The sequence below is a fragment of the Anomalospiza imberbis genome, chromosome 8 (genome assembly GCF_031753505.1).
Source record: "Anomalospiza imberbis isolate Cuckoo-Finch-1a 21T00152 chromosome 8, ASM3175350v1, whole genome shotgun sequence".
In the NCBI taxonomy this organism is placed as follows: Eukaryota; Metazoa; Chordata; class Aves; order Passeriformes; family Viduidae; genus Anomalospiza; species Anomalospiza imberbis.
Window position 1 is genome coordinate 8,323,019 of NC_089688.1, and position 14,302 is coordinate 8,337,320.

Sequence of the window (14,302 nt, forward strand, 5' to 3'; positions counted from 1 at the left end):
AAATCTTTAATTTCATTTGCTGCCCTTGTTACTCTGACCCTAGCAATAGTCCATAAATATTTAGGTAGCTTTCGACCAATATGCTTTCAGCTTTTGAATACTAATGCTAGCTGCAGTGAAGAAGAAAAGGAATTGCTGTAATGGACCACAGAACTAGCTGTGAATATCTAACCTGCTGTTTGTAAGGCATTCTGTCTGCTGGAATTAAAGCAGTCATTACCAGCACACAGAAGCCCATCACATTCTTAATGAATGGTGAGGCTGTCTTGGGAAAATAACAAATATCTTTACCTGAATAAGCATTAATGTTCTAACAACCAGAAGGAAAAAAAAAAAAAAAAAAATCAATAGCTGTATATAGCCCAAGGCTAAGAACAGAAAAACAAGACCGACATGCATACAGATAACCTTACCAGTGAAGAAATCAAAGAGATTCTGGTTTACTCTGCATCTCATCATGCTGCCTGACAAATGATCAACTTTAAAAGTATGCTTTGATATAAGTACAGTCAAGGCCCAGGGACATTACCTTCTACCAGCCATATTCCCCCACTCCACAGCACCCCAAGTTTATTAGACTTCAAAGAAAGGGTTTGACAAGACCACTGTTGGCAAAGTATTGTACTCTTGGCCTGCAATAATGAGGTGAGCCTTCCCCCTGCTCCAGCCAGGAGAAATGCAAACCTGAGTCACAGAAATCCCCCAGTCAGCAGATGCAGCACCCATGTTCCCTCTCTGAGGGGACAGGGTCATTCAGTCCATCAGGAGGTACTTCCCTGCCAGCTGGCCAGATCTCTCAGAGACACCAGATGTAGAAGCAATCATTTGCTATTCCCAGCAAAAAAAAAAAAATATAAGGGTGCTGAGCATAAGTAACCATTACTGCTGAAAGAGCAGCCGTGGAATAGTTGCCAAAATTCATCTCTACCTTCTCCCAACTTCTGCCAGAAGCCTCTCCTAGGCTTTAACTCCTTCTTGTCTCCACTACTGAAATTGCCTTAAAAATTATCTTGTTACATTGCTATGCTTTCAGAACTGCAGAAGGGAATTGAGAACACTGCAGCACAGCTCTACTTGCTCTGGAAAGCTCTTATCACTTCCTCTTGAAAGTAAAAACTACCCTCCTTAGTTTTAGATGCCGTCCTTGTATTTTTTGTGCATGCAGACCTTGCTGCTTAAATTCTCCTTTCTTATGCCCTGCTTCTTTCCATAGGGACTATCCAGAGTGAAGAATCAAGTACCAAGGACTTGCCTGTCTTTGACAGCCACTAGAATTCAGTGATAGTGAAACCTCACCTTTTCATTTTGGATAATCCTAAGGCTACATGAAGCCAGGATTTGGGCTCTGTCTTATACAATAGCTCAAGGGGAGCAGAATCCAACATTTGCCTTTAAGAGTCACTGGAGCAAACTATGTTAGTGCAGGTCCTCCCAAATCTTCCATGTGCTTTTTCCCTGGACTGAAAACTGGCTACTAAAAATGTATGAGCAACGGCAAAGCAACAAGTCTAACACTAAATCAGCAACTAAAATGGAACTATTTTCTTCACATCACATTAAGAAGCATTTGCATATGTGGAAATTACTTGTCAAACAACATTTGTATTGAGCTCATGTCTGGCCAGTGCTAAAAGGGTCAAAAGCAACTTGGCTTGACAAAGCCATAACCCTCCGCACATTCCTTTTCTCAAAAACAGAGAATCTTTGTTTACAGCTTAAAAAAAGCCATAAAAATCTTCTAATTCACTTTCCAACTCCTCCAAATTGAGTTAGCAGGTTTCTGCAATACAGGAGATCAGACTGTAGCTACTAGCAAGATCATTATTCCCTAAACTCTTAAAAATTACAGCTTCCTCTCATTTTTCACAACTGTTTCCTGTTTGGGCAGCATTGTACACACTTCTCCCAAGCCCACTACCAGCTGCCCAGCATGCCATAGTGGGATACCATTTTATCCTTTGAGTTCTGCCACATGAAAGGCAGCAAAGCATTCAGTAGAGCTCACAAACTGCATGGCCCACATTAAAGTAGGCTACCTTTACCATAAATTTCAGGCACCACTGAGATAACAACGACCCACTGAGCAGGGCAAAGAGCACATTAGTAGGTCGGAAGTTTCATTTTCCTGTTCAAGTATAGGAGCTCTGTTGTTACTGCCCGCTGCTGGTTCGCAAGTTCTCTTTTATAGACAGTTTAGCAGTAAATGTGAACAGCTTTTATTTGCTAGAGTTGCTACTAAAAGGATTTTCATTAAAAGATTTTTTTCTTTTAAAAAGAAAAATCACTTAGGTACTATTTCTCAGAATACATTGATCCAGCAAAGCACAGGTCCTAAATAGACCAGAGCTGCAGAATCCTAACACATCTTCTCAGAACATAAGCCTTTAATATTTGAGCACAAAATCACATTCAGTGATACATCTTCCTTACAGTATTTACACCTAAAATCAGGGTCTGACACCCACTGTTGCCAGAAAAAAAGTTCTTTCTAATATTAACACTAACACAAGGCTCAAGGGTCTCTTTAAGGTGCAAATTATCAATGGAGAATGAGACTAACAGGCAAATACATGTAACCACTACAGAAATTGATAAAGTAATCAGTAATTACTGACCACAAGCCAATTTCTTTCAACACTACCCATTTAACCAGTTTTCAAGGAGATTTACTGACACACTGAGAACAGTTAATAGCAAGAATTTTTTCACCTTGAAGGGCCTAGGAAGCCAGAAGGCAATAACAGCATCAAACCGTTAATAACAAGATATTAAAGAGCACTGAGCCCAATTGTTTTTAATCTTTGCTTTCAGAAGTAACCAAGTCATTATCAGACCCATGCAAAGTTGTCAAAGTGTCTATATTATAAAATATATCTCCATTCAAAGCAGTGCAGCTTTACTAAATTAGGTGCTTGAACCTACTCCACAAAGTAAATATCTAATAAGTGAGTGCACGCACACACACCCCACCCAGATATAGCATTTTTAAAAACAGTTTGGTCATTCAATATTCAACCCTTTGTGTTCTGAGCACACATCTCTGCCTTAAACTGTCTTTGTGCCAGACCAACAGGGTTTATATAAGAGAAATGACAGTGTACTGGTGGGGTTTAAGATTTTGGTGGTTTGCTGTTGCTAATGCAGACTGAACATCATTCAGTGCCATATTCTGATCACTGAGTTGGCAGACTGGACTGTAAGCCAAGCCTGCAAGTACCATTATCTGAAAAACCATACATGTGATACAAAGAAGTCGATCAGATGAAGAGTGTCTTTCAAGCCAGTTGCCTTTTACCCACAGTTCTTCAAGTTTAGGAACGCAGCAGCACCAGTAGTGTGGGTAGAGAATGTATTAAGCACTTAATCAACAACATCAGCTCAGAGGATTCAGAAGTCTGGCTGAACTAGAAGGGAATCATATGTGGAAATCCTCACAAAAACCTGCACTTAAAGTACTCCTGCTGGTGCACTACACAGCATGGGGAAGTTGCACGGATTAGAAGTGCTGCCTTTCAGGTAAGTACTTACAAGGTCTCTTTTGCTTACCTCTAGAGACTTTTAAAGAGAAATTAAGGACTCTAGGACTCTTAAAAACATGTAGCAGGAGTTAATCATTATGTACTAGCCAACACAGCCTCCTTCCATAAAATGATACCATTAGCCATAGCTTTAGCTATTGCTAACCCTCTAATAGCTGCTGGGATTTGTCATGAGCAGTGCAATGCTTTTCATTTTGGACAGAGCTTTAGGGCACTTTGGGGACCTCAAAACTAGACAACCAACCCCACCAGTGCCTCATGTGGTGCTCACTAGGTTAGCACCTGTAAACTAGAAAGGGGAAAATGCTGAGCCTGGCAGCCCTGGCTGGTAGCTGTGATACCTGCACTCCTCCTTACAGCTCCCCTGCCCTCAATGCTGCATTCCATGGGGCAGTTCACTTTCCTCTGATGCCCTGAACACAGGTAACACTGGCACCTGTGTTGTTTACACCTAGAAGTAAACAAACTCACCATGTGGGATCTGACATTTTTTCAGAGGCTTCTGAGCAAGTCCTGGGAACATGCCAGAATTCACCCATGATTTATGGTAAGCCACAATCAATATATCCAGGACAGACAATGTCTTGTGTCATTTGCTCTGCCAGCCTATCCTGGAGCTGGAGTTAAATAACTGATTTGCCAAAAAGTAATCTCAGTGCACATACTTCTCACAAAAGCAAGGCATTTAGGGAATTCTCTTGATATAAGCCTGATCAGATGATTACATTCAGGGAGGCAATCTTCAAGGATTTTCTCTATGATAGCTTGGAAAAGAAGTTGTTTCAAATTTTTCCCATGCCAGCATGAACTTTAATTAAAGTAAATCAAATTTCTCTCAGTCCTCTAAGTATCTGGACTGCCAACAATGGTCTCAAAACGTTCAGTTCCTCAACCAGTATTCTTAAAAAGGGGAGCTGCTTTCCCAGCTTATCATTCCCAACCTATACTCCACTGCCAAAACTGCCCTGGGAGAACCAGGTTTACTTTGTCTATTTTCATCAGCTGCAGCTCCAAGCTCTCTTTAGCTGCTCTGTCAGGTTTGCACAGCCACAGACAGCAAAGTCTTCTTTCTTCACAAGCAGCCTGTGCTCCTTGCCTGCTCAGGGATCTGATCACTGGTCTGCAGCCAACTATGACTCTTAACAAGGCAAAGAGGGTTTAGATTTATAGTCTGCTACATACCAGCAGTTGTGACCAGATTCTGTATCAAATACCTCATTAAAAGCAAACAATACCACGACATGCCCAGCAGATTTGTCCCATGCTTAGATCAGGCCAGGCAGACTAACCTCAATTGTGTAATCCCCCAAGTATGGGATTGGGGTCACTACCAATTTGTAAACAACTGCCTTCTAAATTCAGAGACTTAAGTTTACTCTACCATGCTATTTTTCCCCCAGAAGACTTGTAAAACTTTGGACATCAAACACAGTTTTAGCATCAGAAGCAAAAGTGCTGTAAAAGCCACTTGTGTCAGAGTAAAGTGACATTGCAATACAAAGTCAATAAAATACTTACTAGTATGGTTTTAAGCTTCTCTCATCTTTGTTTTGCTAGAAGTCCCTGTCTCCACACACAAAACTACATGATAGTCAGATCAGACACATACAACATTGATGATAAAGGCACCTTCCAGCTACTTTACATTGATATCATACTCCTGGAATGGTGTAGTAAGTGACCTCCTCAGTTACCTTTCCGATCTGATTTTGCACATGCTGCTGCTCTAGTCCCTCAAAGGTGTTTTTTCCACTGTGTTTGTCCTTTGGGGTTTTGCACATGAACAGGTACTGTGATCTACATCTGTGCTCTGCTAGATATGAGACAAGAGGTGCCACAATTCTATTAAACTCATCTTTTATCTACAAGTTTCCAAACACATGGTGCTCGAAGATTACATTTAAATTCAGCACTTAATTCCCTTAAGTCAGCGATTAAATTCTTTGAGGTGTGAATGAGGTGTTAACTCCATTGCTGAATTGTTCCATATGATAAAAATATATTTTTTGAAGGAATTGAATTTCATAATGGGCTAATTCTTGGGGAGTAAGAATTCAGTTAACCTGAAATACGTACAAATTACTAGATTTCAAAGCAGCTGTACCTAATAGCAAGCACAACACACAAAGTAAAAGCAAAGTATATTGTCAAGGTATTTTCCTGAATAGAAGCTGTAAATTATAGATTAAGAAATTACCTTAAGACTCTACAGAAACAAGTATGCAACCAAAAAGTGAAACCCTATCTTTAGGATACAGATTTGTTTTCAAGCTGAAAAATAATTTAAATTGAAGAATAATTATTGTCTTTGTTTCAATTATTTGTTTTAAAGCAGGCATGATTCAGGCTGACTTCAAAGCCTGAATCGGTTTTTTCCCCTTTGGATGATTACTCTCATTAATATTTCCCCATTGCTTGTCTTGGATTTGTTTTAGTATAGACTGAATTCACCCCTGAAAAACAAGTTTAATTATTTTGTGCCCGCTTTAACCAAGTTGAAAAATCATATAATAAGTTTAATGTAATATAGTTACACATCACATGCCTTTACTGGGTGACTACACATGCAGAAAAAGCACCCAGCTCTAAGGAGAAACTCTGCAGGCAGGTAAGCTGATCTAGCCACAGAGGGAGAGAGGAGGCTGTCATCTCAAAAATCAGTAACAATCTCATAGGGCTAAGAAGAATTCCACTCATGCTTTAAAACCCACTCCACACCCACCTCACAGTTCCAAGGGTTCAAGCCTTACACCCATCTTAAGCTTACACAAGGCCCAATACAAGTCTTGAAGGAAAGGCATATCTTGCAGTTGAGCATAAAACTCTCCTATTAAAATTTCTTAATATTAAAATGAAGAGTAATAATTTACTTTCCACCTTCCAGATGTTTATATTCAGCTACATAGCCCGGTTCACACTGTCTTTATTTCTAATCTCTCTGTACAAGCACAGCTTTCTTACAGTTCCTGCATAATTTCTGAATAAAGAAAGAAGTTGACAGTGATGTTTTCAGATCATAAAAATATTCAAATTCACATCCAGCTACATTTTTCAAAACAGACCTGTAGCTGTACCAATGCAAATCACTTCTGAAGCCATTCGGTCTATTATCATATTCATACAAGTTATTTGTTTTATAGACTTGAAATCCCTCTGTGGTGGATTTTATTATTTGTTCACTGTTACATTAGCACTGTTCTGCCCTTGGAAATACCCATGGCATTAGTTGCTGAATCTTTTTTCATGTTATCTATTTCAACAAGAAAACACGTTGTTTTTGGGTACCTCTTGAAAATAACAATAATACAGATACAGGAAATAGGATTTACACAAAACAAGGTGAAGGGGAAAAGGAAAAACTGAACACTTAGAATAAGAGCTTCAGATAAATGACTGAACTTCATGGTTTTAATAAGCATATAATGGAAGTCAGAATTCAGATTTAGATCTAGATTCAGAATGAGCTTCAAGTAGCAACAAAGGGGTGTTGTGTTCTGCCATGAAATTTACCTCTCCCATAATTTAAACCAAGATAACATTTCAGTGGTTTTGTAGTGAATAGCTGATAGAGAATAAGCACATAGATCAGCTTGATGGAGACACATGACTTCAGTCAGGCAGTAAGTAACAAAATTTGAGACATAATGAATCCTATTGTTTTCAAGTAAATATGGGGAAATTTTAGAATTTGCTACAAGCTCACAAACAATAGATGGTTTTTAAAACTTTTGATCAGTTCCTTATAATGATAAGGTTGTTACAATAAAGGGCTGTTAATCTGAAAGCATCAAGTAAAGGTCCCTAAAGACAGTCAGTGTTCAATGGCAAACTCACCTCCATTTTTAAGCTAATAATTATGGATTAAAAAAAACCATTTTAGCTATTTTTCTACAATCTTCTCTTTAAAAATCTTCACATCATGCAGACTGACTTAAACACTTCAAAAAGCAGTTTCTGGAAACCTTAAACCATGCAAAATGATTACTGAATTCAGCTAACTACATGGATTTTTGTTTTCATGTACAGTTTTATTTTTTAACCATTATGAAATAAAGCATTAAAGAAGAGATGCCATTCATTTCAGAGTTCCCCAGTACCTACTCTCAAGAGCAGACTCCTCTAATGCTAATTTAAAGCACAGAAGCAAACAACAGTCACCTCTATTAAATTCATGTTGTTAATCAAGAGACAAATTTTAGGTCCACAAAATTTCATGGCCACCCTAAACAGAAGGCAGATCAATTCACCTCTTTGAACTGTGAAAGAAAGACATTATGGGCAAAATCCAATCCTCTCAAAATATTCTTTAGGGCAAATTCCAGTTAATTCCTGAGAGCGACACAGCAGCTGAGGCTGGAAGTCCACCCACACACACACTCAAGAGGATCAGCAACTGCAGGTTGCTCAGGACGATTAGAGTAGAAAATCTGTGAGAGTCACTCCTCAGGATACAGGACCCCAAGTTTTTTTGGGGAAAAAGCCAAACAAACACTTGATTTAACTCCAGAGACTTTTCAGAGGAAATTCTGTACTGTGCTGCTGCTTTCATTGCCACTAAATTCTCAGACTTCCCTGGTTAGATATTATACAAAACCAACACAACATTCTTATTCTCAGTAGCTGTTCACTCACACAGATTGTTACACAATCTATTGATAAAATCCAGAGAGATTAGGTTTTCTTAATCATTTAACATAATTCCATTTTCAAAGCACGCCAGACCCCATTAATCCTTATGTACCTCATGTTTTACACTGTGCAGAGGTCAAAGAGTCAGCTGAAACACTGTGCACTATTTTCCCTCTTGGTGGAGCATACAATAGAAAGGACAGTGTTGATTTTGGAAACTGAAGCACAACTAGATGAAAATCTCTCAGTTATCACAGACAGAATTATATCAAACTATTTTATCCATGTTCCCAACTATCCAAATTATGTTATATAGAATCAAATGACCAAGTAAACAAAACATTTAAGATGAAAAACAAAACATTTAAGATGAAAAACAAAACATTTAAGATGAAAATGGAAAAAAAATTGTGAAGCTTCTACTGCTATTTGGTGACTACTCACACGCAGAACTCTGGCTGGGCAAGATTTAACTCTTGGAAATGTAGCTCAGTATTTCCCAGCAGGCAATAGCAAATTTATTTGTTTTAATAATCAGGTCCCCCAAGTCAATTAAAATTAAAAATTAGAAATCCATTCATACTTTAAAAGAAAAGCAACTAGAATATGCAAGCTAAAATAAGTAATGAGAGACATGGACAAAAAGTCAACTGCATAAATACAAGCTACAATTGGAAGGTCCACAGGCTTAGCGCAAAAGGGTCATGTGGCTATTTAATAGTCTCAAAGTGGCTTGAGAAGCAGCAAACCATATGTCAGGGGACATGAGTCAGTAGAAGAGTAATTGTCTGTTAAGAGTAATAATGATCAAGATGTTATACCCATGACTTCTCCAATACAGATTAAATGAGATAGATACTATGAACAAGTAATTGTACTTTCTGTAGCCTAAAATTCACTTACCTACTTTGCTGTTATACTAACCAAGACCATATTGCCATGGTTTAATCTAACCTCGATCATAAATCTTCATCTTTGGCAGAATTTAAAACTGCAGATTAGACTTAATATGCATATCCTTAGCTAGGATACAAGGAGATTTTTTCAAGGACATTTTCCCAAATTAATCATCTTCAGAGAGGAGAAGTTCTTTTCACTTATTGCACTAGCAAATATATTTGGAATTTAAACATACTGCCATTTAGAAGATTATTGTTAGATAATGGATTGAGATAGTGCTTATCACCATTCTAAGTAACATGGGTTGAGCTAATGAAATTTGCAGGTACATTTTATGCCCTGATGAACCAAACTTTAACAAATTTTATAACACATTGAGTGGCTCTACCTTCTTATTTGCAGAGATGTTCCACGTCCAGTTGAAGAACATATTTAAGTTTCTATATTTCAGAGGAATGGTAGTGCTGAAAATTGCAAGTTTGGTTCCTTGGGGAGCAGTCTGAATTTGTTTCATAATGTTCATCTCATTGATTCAGTTCAACTTGAAAACTGTACATCTATACGTAGCTCCTGCATGATATTCACAGAAACTGCTCTGAATTCTTTTGCATCCCCTAACACAGTCCACACATCCATTTCAATAATTATAGGGTATATTTGGAATAATCCAATTTTAAATACACGTTTTATGGCAAAAATTACTTTCACAGTACAGGTCCCAAGTTACTGCTGTTACATGTGGTGATGTCAAACACCTCGACAGGCTCCTTTGTAGTGGGGGTCTTGCTCCTGTTACTGTTTCTAGGGTAACCCACATTCTGCTCAAGACCACACAGTGCAGCTACTGTCCTGGGAGACCTCATGCCAGTACCTCAAACAGATGAATATTTAATGTGCTAAAGACTAGCTCCAATTCACAGTTAGTGGGATTTTTTTTCTCAAAAAAAATCCCAAAACCTAAACACAACAAAAAACACGAACCTCTACAACCTGTAGGATTTGTGTCAGAATTTCACAAGAAAAGTCAAGAACAATCTCTGCCATATTTTTTCCTCTTTCCCCCTTCCTTAGCTTCCCCAATACCAAAAACTAATTTTAAAACATTAAAAAGTAAAATAAATTAAAAAAAGAAGAATAAAAAAGGTGCATGCTTACCTTGGTCAGATATCTAGATGCTGCTCCTCACCAAGAGAAAGACATCAGTTCCAAGACAAATAAATTAAGGTAAAAAATCAATTTATAAGCTTGGACTTATCTGTGCCTAACCTCAGTTAGCTGCTGTGAGCACAGGCAACACATACTTCAGAATTCTGGTCCTAAATGGTTCGTGGTCTGTTTAACACAAGCAACAGCTCTTAGACAATTAAAAAAAAAAAAAAAAAAAAAAAAAAAAAAAAAAAAACACCTACAAGTCAGAGATCATTTGGTTTTCAGCTCTTTGAAGCACCAAGCTACATTAGCCACTACAGAAAACACACCCACTTGATCTCCCAACAAACAGGATGAAACTCAGCTCAGTCAGAAGCACAAAGACTTCATGTGAACATTCAACCCAAATGCACTGCTTGGCAAGAACGTGTTCAAGGCATGGCCACTTCACTAGAGCTCTTCAGACTTTTCAAGCCGAGCACATTTTGAGAAGTAAGTTTATCTCACAGCTAAGAGTAGCATGAAAAGCTAGCAAATTCCTCCCAAAATAATGGGGTTAAAAATGGGATATGCCCATGAAACAGCATTCCTAGGCAATAAAACAAAGGAGAAGCAGGCCACTTCCCCCATAAGCAGCAACAGATTTTATAAATTACTTCAGTGTTCTCCAAAATGCTCCTGAATCAAACATGAGGTCACTGTGCATGAGAAGAGTTCAGAGAAAGGATCACCAGCAGCTCAAAAAAGTAAATGAAGATGCTGAAAGCCCCTAGTCTGCAGCTGGCTCCTCTGCTCATTGTTCACCCAGGTTACACACCCTGCAGGGCAGCAAATTCTCCAAACCAAATTAGAACATTTGCTTTGCACAATACCGCAGGGAAAAAGAAAAAAAAAGATGATGAAATGCAGCACCACTGATATACTGAGAGCAAGGCAATGCCCAAGTGCTGCTGATGGAGTATGAGGAACAGCCAAGGCAAGGAATTTTGCTCTGCTATTTCAAATAGCTGCTTATTAAACACAAATCCAATGTCTTTCAAGAATTTGCTTTAGCTTTGCAGAAGTTTGCTTTTTTCCTGAGGTCTGGCTTTCCATGATAGCTGTTGCACTAAGATAGCCTTTATTAAAACTGTTCTGCACCATTCTTTCATTTGTGACAAAACAGCAGCCATGAACACCTAGAAATCAGAAATCACTTCTGCAAGAATTAGGATCCTATATGGTGAGTCCTTTGGCTTATTATCCAAATGCAGTGTGCTAACACAGAGGTATATACCATTCTTATATTTAAAACCATAGCCAAGGCTAGACATAGAAGACAAAAAAGAACAAATCTGTTAGTAATTATTTAGCAGAGCCTTAGTTACTATGGTGATGAGTTTCCTATAAGTACCATAGTCAGAGACAGCACCAAACACTTTTGACACTGTATCTTTGTTTTTCCATTATATTTAGAAATATCTTTGTCCTGCCCCAATGCTTTTATAACTGACCAAAGTATAAAAAGCACTTAAAAAGACAGATTTGACAGGTGCAAAGTGCTGCGTAGAGAGAGGTTGTAAAGAAAAAAGATTTTTTATTATTGTAATATTCTAACAAGTGAATATTAAGCAAATACACTACTGAATTAAGCATCAACACTGATCTATTTACTAGAAGTAAATATCAACTGAAATGAAACATAGGCAAGAGAGTAGATTTTAATATGGATTGAAATGAGCAGTCATATTTTTACAATCTCATGCTCTAAATTTTATTACAAATACTTATTATGACATAGGTGCAATTGTGGTTTTAAGTTCAAGTCCAATAGGCAGGCCTGCACTGAAGAGGAGTTTTGGACTAAATTAGTGCTCAAAATCTCTAGAGGTTAGGAAAATTTTCAATTTTATTGGCAATTGGTGGTTTGAAAGACATATGTGACACCATGGGAAGATATTTCCAGCCGGCCCAAAGGTGGCAGCATCAGCTCTGAACAATTCTTCTGTCAGTCCTACCCAGTTTGTTGTTTCAAAGTCAACAAAGTGCTCTGAGCTGGCTTTTCCTGAAGTTCTGGATGGGATAGAGATATCTGACTGTCAGTTATGCAGGCAAACTGCCTTCCTAAAACAAAGCAAGCTACAGCCTGAGAAGTAACACTTCTCACCTACCCACCTATCCCCCAATTTCATGTTACTTCCTTGTACAACTTCATCTTCAGAAGTCCTTTCCGTAACCTTGATATTCAAATCAGACATGGCCAGATAAGTCTGGGGGGGTTGGGGGTGGGGTTTTCTTTGGTTTTTAATGGTATTACCTTCATCACTCGCAAACTTCCTTTCCACATAGGATGACAATGGATAGGGTTGTCTGTCAAGCTAGAAGTGCATTAATTGAGATAAACAATAACTCAACAGAGTACTTGTCCACTAGACCATACTGCAGCTGTACTTTATGAGGGGATTAGATGTTCTTTACTCATACTTCCTAGAAAAAGACATAAAACAATGAGAAGCAGGGAAAGCTGTTTGCAGAGAGCACAGAGGTCCTGAGCAGCCTGAGCTGCAGTTGCCGTGGCTGGGCCGGCAGGATCCGGCCCCATGTTCTAATATTAGAGTGGATTACACTCGCTGCACTGACACTCTGCTTTACTCATCTCATTGAGACAGACACTTGGCATCAGAAGCAACATACTAGCTCGAGCATGTGCACATCACCATAACAAGCTGGCATATGGCTGTTTTCAGAAAGCCTGCATTTGGCACGCAAGGTGAATGTTTCTGGATTCTACCATGTGACCTTTGCGACACTGGAAGGAGGGAACTTTGTCCTAGTCCTCCTTTTGAGGACTGACTGTAACCACCTGGGAACAGCTAAGGGTTGGAAATACTGTAACACATGAGGCTGATTCCCTCCCACTCTCCCTCAGTATTTTAAATTCAAAAGCAATGTGTAAAAAATATATGGTCCTGTTCTTGCTGCCTGCAGTGAACTATTCCATGAATCCTCCTTAGAAAGGTGAGGAACCCTTACATATATATTTTTCTAAACAAAGTTGAATAATTATTTACTGCTGCAAATTGTTAATGTGTGTACATTTTGACACCCTTTTAACGTGAGATCATTCTGTTTACAATGTAAAAGGAAAAACTACACCTAAACAAAAAAGAAGTGGAAGGCACCAAATGCAACTGACCCATTTAACACCACCTACTTACAACCTCTGTCCTCTGAACCTTACTTACCTAAATCCTTAATGACAAGATGGTGCTACAGTTACTGACCAATCTCATCACTGAAGTTTTACTGAAGATTCTCAAATGTCAGCCTGCTGATATGCTGCTAATTAATGCTCTTTGCAGATCATTTTAGAAAAGCCAAGCACTCAGCCGATCCAGCTTAGCTCCTATTAGAGCTGGCTTTTCCATGAAAGCTTGACATTGCCCAGTATTGGAACCTTTAAACCATTTCTGGCTGCTTGGTACTCTGAGGACTGTATTTGCCAGGACTCATTTCACCATTAATTAGAGAACATGATATCTTTTTCTGCATATTGATCTAACTCAGAGCAGAAAAGAAGATTTTAAATCCAAGCTATGAAAATATCTAACATGACCAAGGCACTGGGAGAACTACACTTCCTCTTTCCCCAAACCACAGTCACACTGGGTTTGACGCTAGCAAAGGAGCAATTTTAGCTGAAATTTACTCTTCTGAAGCTAAGAAGGCAAAACAGATCCTCTCACTGAAGGGGAGCTTCTCAGGTTAGCAGCCAGCTCAGTGAGCTCTACTACTGAGCACAGGAATTGGTACCATCCAGACATGAACTGAGCACAGGAATTGGTACTATCCAGACATGAACCTGAAGTGAGAGAGAGGGGAACAGCTCATCTTTTTCTCATCTAATTAAGTACAGGAAGCATAGCTTCCAGGAGAAGGGCCAGCAATAACAGGGAGCACAGCTTGGTGAAAGCATTATTGAGCCGCCAACTCAGGAAATGGCTATGATTTAGAAGCCAGTATTACTCAGCTGGACCAAACTACCTCCATGACACAGACCAATATGTATTCCAGAAAAAGAAATGCATGAGCTAGTTTAATATCAG

At 38.7% G+C, this 14,302-nt stretch overlaps 1 protein-coding gene across 19 annotated transcripts in view; it reads right to left on the reverse strand.

Moving 5' to 3' along the window:
* Positions 1 to 14,302, reverse strand: part of GRID1 (glutamate ionotropic receptor delta type subunit 1) — a 533,233-nt gene that overhangs the window by 326,398 nt on the left and 192,533 nt on the right. Inside the window, exon 2 of one of the 19 annotated variants that reach the window (XM_068197197.1) lies at positions 10,335 to 10,400. The exons of the other annotated variants lie outside the window; for them this stretch is intronic. The gene's annotated coding sequence lies outside the window, so the exon portion shown is untranslated. The remainder of the gene's footprint in view (positions 1 to 10,334; positions 10,401 to 14,302) is intronic. 19 annotated transcript variants of the gene reach the window in all.